This window comes from Micromys minutus (assembly GCF_963924665.1).
Source record: "Micromys minutus genome assembly, chromosome: 25".
Lineage (NCBI taxonomy): Eukaryota > Metazoa > Chordata > Mammalia > Rodentia > Muridae > Micromys > Micromys minutus.
Genome location: NC_137960.1, coordinates 1,686,525 through 1,696,773, shown reverse-complemented (window position 1 = coordinate 1,696,773; position 10,249 = coordinate 1,686,525).

Here is a 10,249-nt window from a genome sequence, read left to right as displayed (position 1 = left end):
TCACTCTTTTTGAGACATAGTATCATTCTTTTTGGATACAGTATCATTCTTTTTGAGACACAGTATCGTTCTTTTTCGATACAGTATCATTCTTTTTGAGACACAGTATCATTCTTTTTGGATACAGTATCATTCTTTTTGAGGTGAAGTATCATTCTGTAAGCCATGCTTCTTTGATGTCAGGGTACTCGTGGCATTATTCCTCTGCCTCGGTTCCCAAGTGCATGACCACCATACCTGGCTTTCATCTCCTAGTCATATTTTTCTATCACTTTGTAGTTAGAGAAGGGGTTCCTTTCCCAGGGTCAGGTCTCTTTTATGGTGAAGGGAAGACAGAGGTAACAGTAGGATCCAGGACATGTGAGAGAAAGTCCTCTTCCTGCCTCTGTAGCCACCGCATGAGAGTAGAGTACAGACATACATGCCACATAGCAGCCACACGCATGACATAACATAAAAACGTGAAGACAGAAAATTAAGGGACACGGGAAAGGATTGAAGCCAACCACACCAGGATCTAGCTTGCTCCCTCCTGATGAGAGCCAAGGTAAAGCCAAAATGGCTGGGAGGTAATGTGCATTGTTCTAAACACATCTTAGGATGGCAAAGCCAACAAATGAGGAACTGGACAGATGGCTCAGCAGTTAAGAGAAATGGCTGTTTTTCAGGAGACCCTGGTAACATTCTCAGCACCCACAGGGTGGCTCAGAACTACTTGTAATTCCAGTTCCAGGGGATCCAAATGCCTTCCTCTGGCCTCTATGGACATTGGGTATACAGGTAATATACATACATGCAGACAAAACACTTATACACATATTTTTAAAAGATTTATTTATTTATTTATTTGAGTACACTGTCACTTCAGACACACCAGAAGAGGACATTGGATCCCATTACAGATGGTTGTGAGCCATGTGGTTGCTGGAAATTGAACTCAGGACCTCTGGAAGAGCAGTCAGTGATCTTAACCACTGAGCCATCTCTCCAGCCCCTCATACTCAGGTTTTTATTGTGGGTTTGGGGGATCTGAACAAGGGTCCTGATCAGACTACTCACCTCCCTTTCCTGCTAGCTTCACTGTCCTCTCTCTCGTGGCCATCCATGGCCATTCTGTCACAATTACCATTTCAATCAAAGTCTGTTTCCAAGAGCTGCAGAGCTGAGTCTCCATCTAGGCCTGTGCACAACAGACATTTCCCCCCTAGGCTCCAAGTAGAGCCTGCTGATTTCCAACTTGTCTTTGCGGGGCTAAAAATTTAAATCGGATAGTTTGATTCTGGGGAACACAGTTCAGTGGTAGAGCATGGGCTTCAGTTGTGTGAGGCAGTGGGTTCAGCAAAGGAAGGAAGGAGGAAGGCAGCAAAGGAAGAAGAAGAAGAAGAGGAAAATGTGTCAGGGCAGAGGTTCCTCCATCTTGTATTCTTGGTGAGACCATTTCAGGTTTAAGTAGAATCTGATAGCCTTGATGTAGAATCCCGTGGAAAATTCCCGGAATCCAAGGTCAGGATGTTCTGGTTAACTTATCATAGCTTGTTAAATCGTCTGCTTGTGCAAACCTCCCCCTCCAACTCAGTACTTTATCTTAGATTCTGTCAAATTGCTTATTCAAAGCTGCTGCGCACCCCCACACACACACATCACACCACACCCCAAGCTGCTGAGTGAGTTACCAGGATGTGGTTTCTGCCTTCAAAATCCTGTTTTATAAACATTTAGGGCCACCCTTAGGTCCCCGAATACCCGAGTGTGGTCTCAGCTGGCTGCAATAGACTTTTATTTGGCTATAAACTGTGTCTCTCGTGGGCTCCCATAACAGAAGGAAGGTCTGAGAAAGGCAAGACATCTTTTCATTTAATATTTGTTTAGATATGGTCCCCTGTACCTCAGACTGGTCTCAGACTTGCCGTGGAGCCAAGGATGGACTTGACCTTCTGCTCTTCCTGCTTCTACTCTGACAGCTAAGGTTAAAGGCACTTGTCACCACGCCCTGCGTATGTGGTGTCAGGGTGGGATGGAACCCAAACAAGGACTTGTCGGCTGAGGTACATCCTCAGTCCCATAGAAGCACAGAGCAAAACCGGATGTCTTTTTTCCTCAGTCCTTCTTAGACTCCCATAAGTTAGCCAGCAGTTTCCCCAGGATACGGCACACTGCCCTTTCACTCAGTTCAAGATTTAGTAGAGAGGAGTTCACAGCAAAGAAAAGTATGATTTGGGACAGATTAGTGACCTATCTATGCTCCGGGCACCAGAGTAGAGGCAAAGCATCCTTAAGGCAATTTAAGCACTATTAAAATAGGTCTCAAGGGTCATCCAGATGTCTTGGGTAAAGGTGCCTGATAATCTGAATTCAGTTCCTGGGAGCCATATGATGAAAGGTGGAAGCTCACGGGTCCTTTCACCTCCACACACACAAAATGAAATAGGGGGGTGGGGGATGTGATTTTTTAAAAAAGGGCTGTTGGTATTAGTGATAGACCCTCTTCCCTTTACATAAGATGTTGTGGGTGGGTGGGGGGTGATTTGACTCCCCGCTGTTGGATCCTTCTCAGGGATCTCCCTACCTTAAAAGATGAACCGTCAACAAGCAGCCAAACCACCTCTTGTTAACCATACCCAACTTTCAACTCATTTCCTGGGTTGGTGAGTAGAGGAGACAGTGGCCACGTCTCCAGCAGCCAGGGATGAGCTGTATGGATAATGAGAGGCTGAGGAAGGAAAGAGGAAGTGAGAGAGAGGAGGGAGCCAAGGCAGAAGACAGACTGAAGAACCAGAGAACCTGTGGGCCCCCATCACTGGAAGAGTTCCAGGAGCTGACCAGCTTAAAGGATCGAGGGTCCCAGCCCCAAGGCCTACGGATCAGAAATACTAGCTGATGTCAAGGTCTGAGTCGCAGCCACCAGAGTTGCAAGAATTGTAGCACCAGCACACCTTTAAATCAGCACTCTGGAGGTAGAGGAGGAAGGATCTCTGAATTTGAGGTCAGTCTGGTCTACAGAGAGAGTCCTAAAACAGCCAGGGCTGCACCAAGAAACTCTATCTCCGGAAACAAACACAAAGTTGCAGCACCTGCCCGCAGCCGCCTCTGGAAGCAGAGGATTGTGAAAGCAAGGCATCAGGGGTTGCAGCACCGAGCTGTAAGCCTCTGGCCCAAGGCTTTGCAGCCCAGGTTCTGGCTTCGAAAGCCTGGAGCAATAGGTCCTAAGCCAACAGCTGGGATTGCCAGTTCTGGAAGATTCCCCTGCCTACCCATAATTCCTATCCATGTACAGCCAAAGGGTCCCAGGCAGCTCACTGAAAATTAAAGGTAGCTAGCTTATGTTTCATCTTCCTCCTGGGGGCTTTGTATACTTGAACAGTGAGGGTCTCACAGAAGGCTTGTTATTTAGTTTTAAAAGCGGTAGGTGTTCCCAGCGACCATGTCTGATGGTTCACAAACACCTGTAACTCCAGCTTTAGGGGAGTTGACACCTTCTTTACAACATGGACCACAGCTCAAGGGTGGAGATCAGAGGACAACGTTCAGGAGTCAACTCTGTCTTTCCACCATGTTGCTTCAGATGATCAGGTTTCGTGGCAAGTGCCTAGGGTCTAATTTGTGCTAAACAAAGGAGTTGTTTTTTTAATCACTAAGCTTTCTCTCCAGTTCAACACACCAACCACCTCCCCACCCACTCACCTGCTTTTTTTTTTTAAGATTTATTTATTGTATATAAGTACACTGTAGCTGTCTTCAGACACACCAGAAGAGGGCATCGGATCTCATTACAGATGGTTGTGAGCCACTATGTGGTTGCTGGGATTTGAACTCGGGACCTTTGGAAGAACAGTTGGTGTTCTTAACCGCTGAGTCATTTTAATTATGTGCATGTGTCTCTGCGTGTGTCTGTGCATGTGAGTGCAGGTGCTGTGGAGGTCAGAGGCGTCAACGGCCCCTAGAGCTGGAGTAACAGGTTATTATGCAGTGTTGGATATGAGCGTGCAGGGAACCAAAGCGGGGTCCTCGGAAAGAGCAGTGCATGCTTTTAACCACTGAGTCAGCTCTCCAACCCCTTTTCACTTTTCATTGAGAGAGAGGGTCTGCTGGACACAAGTTAGCTCGAACTCACTACGGCAATCCTTGGCCAGTCAGCCTCTGGAATCACAGGCATGCACTATAACACCCACCAAAGAACATTCACCACTGTACCGGGATGGACAGAAAACCACAGTGAAATGCCAAGGCACTGAAAATATGCGCTGGAATGTGCTTCCCTCGCGGCTGTCAGCGATCTCTGGATCGCTGGTCAGTTTCTTTAGCCTTTTGTTTCCGAGAGGCCATCTTCCGGTCTTCTCTCCTTCTTGACTCAGTTCTGCCCTCTGGCGGCCACAGTACATCAGGACCGCACGTTCGCTCTGCACGGGCCTGCGCGGGGCTTTTCTTTCCTTGCGAGCACCGAGCACTCCCTACATCAGAGAGCGTTCAAGGTATTAGCCATGTTCCTGTCTGAATCCCTGAGTGGGAAAAGCGAGGGAGCTTGGTCATGGCATGAATGAAATTGCTTATGACAAAATTAAAGCCAGGGCTGGGTGGCGGTGACACAGGCCTCTAATCCCAGAGCTCCGCAAGCAGAGAGGCTCCTAACCACGGAGTTCGAGGACAGCCTGGTCTACAGAGTCAGTTCCAGGACAGTCAGGTCTACACAGAGAAGCCCCTGTTTCTAAAAATAAAAGAAGGAGCTGGAACTGGATAGGTAGCATAGTTGGTTCATAGTTGGTACCTACCAGGCATGGAGCCCTGGTTGTATACCCTAGCACTTTGTAAACCAGACACAACAGGCCACACCTGCAGTCCCAGCGCTCAAGGGTTTGTAATCCCAGCATATGGAGGTAGGAGGAACTAGAGTTTAATTAAGATCAGCTAAACCATTGGTTCTCAACCTGTGGGTCAAGACACTTTCACAGGGGTCACCTAAGATGGCCAAAACCCCTAGATATTTACATTAAGATTCATAGTAGGGGGCTGGGGAGGTGGCTCCGTGGTTAGGAGCACTGACTGCTCTTCCAGAAGTCCTGAGTTCAATTCCCAGCAACCACATAGTGGCTCACAACCATCTGTGATGAGATCTGATAACCTCTTCTGGTGTGTCTGAAGACAGCTACAGTGTACTCATATAAATATAATAAATAAATCTTTTTTTAAAATCCTTAACAGTAGCAAAATTAGTTATGAAGTAGCAATGAAAGTAATTTTATGGTTGGGGGGTCACCATAGCATGAGAATCTGTTTGTTTGTTTCTTTTAAGATTTAAAATCTTAAATTTAAGGATTTAGGATGGCTTATCATTTCAGGGCAGGTGCTGCCCTTTCAGAGAATCAGACTGGTTTCTAGCACTCATGGTGACTGCTCATCACAACCTAATACTCCAGCACCAGGGGTCCCATGGCCTCTCGTGAGTCCTTCTAGGGCTGACTCACCTGTGTATCCACACAGACACAAACAGACACATCGTTAAAACAGATGAGAGATTGAACCAACCCTCCCCGTCCCCAACTTAGGAAAGGGTGACCCAACATTGATTGCAGTAAAACCTCAAGAAAAAATGTCCACAGCTGTTCTAAACAAGTATCCATCCAGAATCAGCCAAGTGTCACTAGTCACTGCCAGCAATCACCGACAGACAAACTGTGGAGAGGCAGGAGGTGAGAGCAGAGCTCTGACTTTCCACCCCTCCTCCAAAGCCCCAATGACAAACACAATTCCACCAAGGTTCACAATGGGGAACCAAGGTGCTTCCTTACAGAGCACAGGTGAGGGGTGACTTTCAGGGATGCACAGATGTGGGCGCTCCTACCCAACAAGTCACACCTGAAAAACCTTTACCCATCGGGGATGGTTTCTCCACAGCCAGCCACAAAATGGATTCTGGGGGTCACCCAGTTCTCCCTGGCACATAAACTGTAGTCCCTCCCCCAGTCCGCGAGCAATTAAGGCATATGGACACTCAGGTGAGGGTCTCCTGACCCCACGCCTCTAAAGGCAATACACAAGCTCAGCTGGGACACTCCTTCTGCAAGAGTCAACAGCTGAGCTCCCCAAGACGGCTTGGAGGATAGTCCTATACAACAGACAGAAGATAGGTGACCGGTCACAAATACCAGTCCGCAGCCTCAGCACGACTGTGGCAAACCCTTCAGAAGAGATCCAAAATGGAGTTCTGTGAATCCTGAAACCAAAATATGGAAGCGTGAATCTGTCCCAGCTCTTGGGAGGCCCGGGGCAAGGTTCCAGACAGCAGCCTGGGTTGCATAGTATCAAAACAAAGCAAAATATGTGGCCACAAGGGGGCGCTAGGAGCCCATCAAGGACAAGTCACACCAGCGTTATTTCATGCCCTATCCTCAAGGACCCCAAACGAATAGGAGGAAGCAAGTCTTCCCTTAACCTCCCACCCCCAGGCCTCCTGTGCTGTATTTACAGGTTCATCTCCTGTTGACACCTGTGCTAAAACATCACCCAGAATGGGGCAGAGAACACCCTTCTCATCTTAACCTCAAAGATCTTGGCTTAACCTTCCCAAGGGTGGTGGGTCATCCTGAGGTGATTAGCATTAACTGACAACTGGACACAAGCTAGATTGCCTAGGAGGAGAGGTTAAGTGAGGGATTGTCTAGGTCAGGCTGCTCGGTAGGCATGTCCGTGGGAGATGTTCTTGATTATGAGGTGTGAAGACCTGTCCAATATGGGCCACGACATTCCATAGCCAGGGATCCTACACTGTCCCTGTCCACTATGGGCATACCATTCCCTAGACTTCAGGTCCTGGACTGTCCCTGCCCAATATGGGCCACACAATTTTCTAGGCAGAAGATCCTGCTTATGGATGTGATGTGACCACTTCTCTCCAGCTCCTTCCTCTCTGACTCCCCTGCTGTGATAGACTGTAACCTAGAGCTGTGGCTCAAAAATACCCCTTTCTCCAAGTTGCTTTTGGTAGTGTATTTTATTGCAGCAACAGGAATGAAACCCAGGAGTCACTACTGTGCAAACAAGAACATCAAAGCCTCTTTGATGGCTCCCAAACCACACTAGACTCACCATAATCTTCAGCCTAAACCTCAGAGAGTCTCTCTTGTTCCAGGCTAATTACTTTTCTCAGTCCTTGTGTGAGTTTGTGTATGTTCAAACAAGCTCTCACGTGTACACACACACCCCAGATGCTGAGGCCTGGGCTCTTCCTCCTTCATTTTCCAATTTGTTTTGTGGGTTTTGTTTTGTTTTTTTTTTTTTTTAATCAATGTTTCAGTGTGGGCTTGCGTGTGTGTGGAGGTCAGAGGATAAGTCACTGGGGTGGGTTCTCTGCTTCAAACATATAGGTCCTAGGGAACTTGGGCCGTCCAGTTTGGTAGCACATGCCTTTACCTAATAAGCCATCTTATCAGTTCTCCACCTTGTGTTTTGGGGCAGAGTCTCTGGGTGTACATAGAACTTACTGTTGTCGCTAGATTGTCAGCCCAGCAAGCATTCTAGACCTGCCAGTGTCCAGCCAACACCCAACATGCCGGGTTGTAGGTACCGATTTCACATAGATGCTGGGAGTTTGAATTCATTATTCATGGTCTCAAGGTTGTCTCCCTGTTTTCCTAGTTCTTTCCTGGGTCTTAAAATCCACCCATTTCCTCCTCCTCAGATTCTAAGCACTCTTCTGCTTGGCTTCTTCTCCTTCTTGCTCTGTTTGTTTTGCTTTTACACATTCCTTTAGCCTGCATCTCACCCAGAGCAGTGCAGGTTGCAGGGAGCTTGGAGCAGGGCTGCCCTGCAGAACTGGGCACTTCCCTCCTGGTCCCCAACCCAGAAGAGCTGCAAGCAGGGAAAAGGCGGGAAATCTGCAGCTTGGTGGACCTGAAAGAGCTCATAGAGGAGAGCTGTCCCTTGGCTCCTCTTGGCTCATTCGGTGGCACATGTCCGGTGTCTTTCCTCTCTCGCATGCCTGAGTCCACCTTCAACCTCACTAAATTACATCACCCATCCCTTTCCCTGATTGCAAAAACAATAGTTCTTTTGGAGACTAATTGCATATCACAAACTACTGCAGTTTGTTGGGGCTCACAGTTTGTCTGTCTGTGTATGTGTATGTGTGTGTGTGTGTGTTTACATCTCTCTCTCTCTCTTTCTCTCTCTCTCTCTCTCTCTCTCTCTCTCTCTCTGCTCTCTTCATTTCTACAGTCACTTCCTCTCCAACCCCTTAACCTTCCCTAAGTGCTGGGCTCTGTCCCCATTCCTTTATCTGCCTGCCCGCCTGGCATCTCCTCTTGTCAATGCATCCCTGCTTACACGATCACTTTCAAATCTGTTCAGCAGTCCTCCCAAGGTTCTCATCCCCACCTCCCTTCTCTCTCCTCTCCCCATCCCCCTGTCTGTCTCAAACGGGAGCTGGAGAAAGAGCTCGGTGGCTCAGTGGTGAAGAGCATGTGTAAGGAAAAGATCACGGGGTACCAATGAAAGGAAAAGTCACTAAAAGAAAAAGTCACGGGGCACCAATGTTGTGAAAAGATGATGTCCCGGGTTTCGGCACCAATGTTAGGGGAAGGATGAAGAGAGTGGGGGGCATATGGTCCATGGAGGTGCAGCAAGGCCTGGGGGAAAGGGAGATGCCTCTGGGTCCATATTGGGAATCCCTTCCCCCTGAGGGACCAGCCACATGATGGTATAGTACAGAATAGAGTTTACTCAGGTCATGGGAGAGTTAAGAGGATAGGAGAGAGAGAGAGAGAGAGAGAAAGAGAGAGAGAGAGAGAAACAGAGAGACAGAGAGAGAGAGGGAGGGAGGGAGGGGAATAGAGAAGTAGAGGAGAGGAGTTGAGGGCGGCCATGAGCACGTGGAGGGAGAGGTGGGAAGGGAAGGGGAAGAGGAGGGATGGGGTGGGAGAGCAAGAGAGCCAGGAGGCAAGAGAGGCCAAGAGAGAGAGGAGGGGGCAAGCAGCCCCTTTTATAGTGTCAGCCAGGTAATTGAGGGGTGGTGTTTACAGAATCCCAACAGCATGTGTTTCTCTTTTTTTATTCTAAGGTTCGGTGTCCAGAATTCAGGTTGGGCAGCTGATAACCATCTATAACTTCAGCTCCAGGGGTATCTGATGCCTTAGGCCTCCATGGGCAACATGTGTATACATATACACACAACTTAAAAAAACAAAACTTTTTTTTGTTGTTTTTGCTTTTCAAAACAGGGTTTCTCTGGAAACTCTCTCTCTCTCTCTCTCTCTCTCTCTATCTATCTATCTCTCTCTCTCTCTGCCTTTCTGCCTCTCTGCCTCTCTCTCTGCCTCTTCTGCCTCTTTCTCTCTCCTCTCTGCCTCTTTGCCTCCTCTGCCTCTGCTTCCTAAGTGCTGGGAGTAAAGGTAGGCACCACTGCTGTCTAGCAACTTTTACTTTTTAAAGGCTATGGGTTTACACATGAGTTTATTATGCAAGTCTGGCAGAAGCTGGAAAAGACTGTCAAATCCAGGCAGCTCATAAACTAACTCTGGTCTTCTACAGGAGCAGAAAGTACCATTACTCTGTAACCAGCTAACTCCTTTCCTGTGTGGAACTGAGAGTTTGGAGGTTGCTCCTTCTGGCTCAGGCTTGGGCAGCTAACCAACCTGTCCCTGCTTGTGTGAGAGAGAACCTAGAGGGTTAGCAGGGGATTTACCTTACAGGCACATAAATAGCTGAGGTTTGGCTGCTGAGGCCAAGAAAAGTCACCTGGCTTCACCCACTCCTGGCCTAACTAGGTGAGCCTCTGACTCAGTGGGTCCCTAGGGAAGTTATTCAGAGTTTCCTCATTACCGGTGATGAAAGGTGGCAAGATTTATTTTATTGGTCTTCTAAAAGAGAGTCCCTTGAGCTGGTGGGTCTTAGCCAAACCTTTCATTCCCAGGCCTAGACCTGCCTAATGGGGGAGGTGTGCCTCAAGGGGTATTATCTCTCTGCTATTTAATCTGTTGCACTGTATCCATCGCTTCTCCTCAAATTAAACGCTTCAGCTGGAATTTAATGAGTAATCATGGGCAAGGCCAAGCATGGTCCCCAGTGGTGTGTGTGTGTGTGTGTGTGTGTGTGTGTGTGTGTGTGTGTGTGCTCTCGAGAGCGCGCATGGTCCCTACCCAGGACCAGTGTGGGAGTTCATGGTCCCCCCCTTAGGGCTGGGGTAGGTGCTAAGACTGCCACAAGCTCAGATTGGCAGGTAGGATGTGAGTTTCCAGGGAACAGAAAGGCTCCTGGGGTG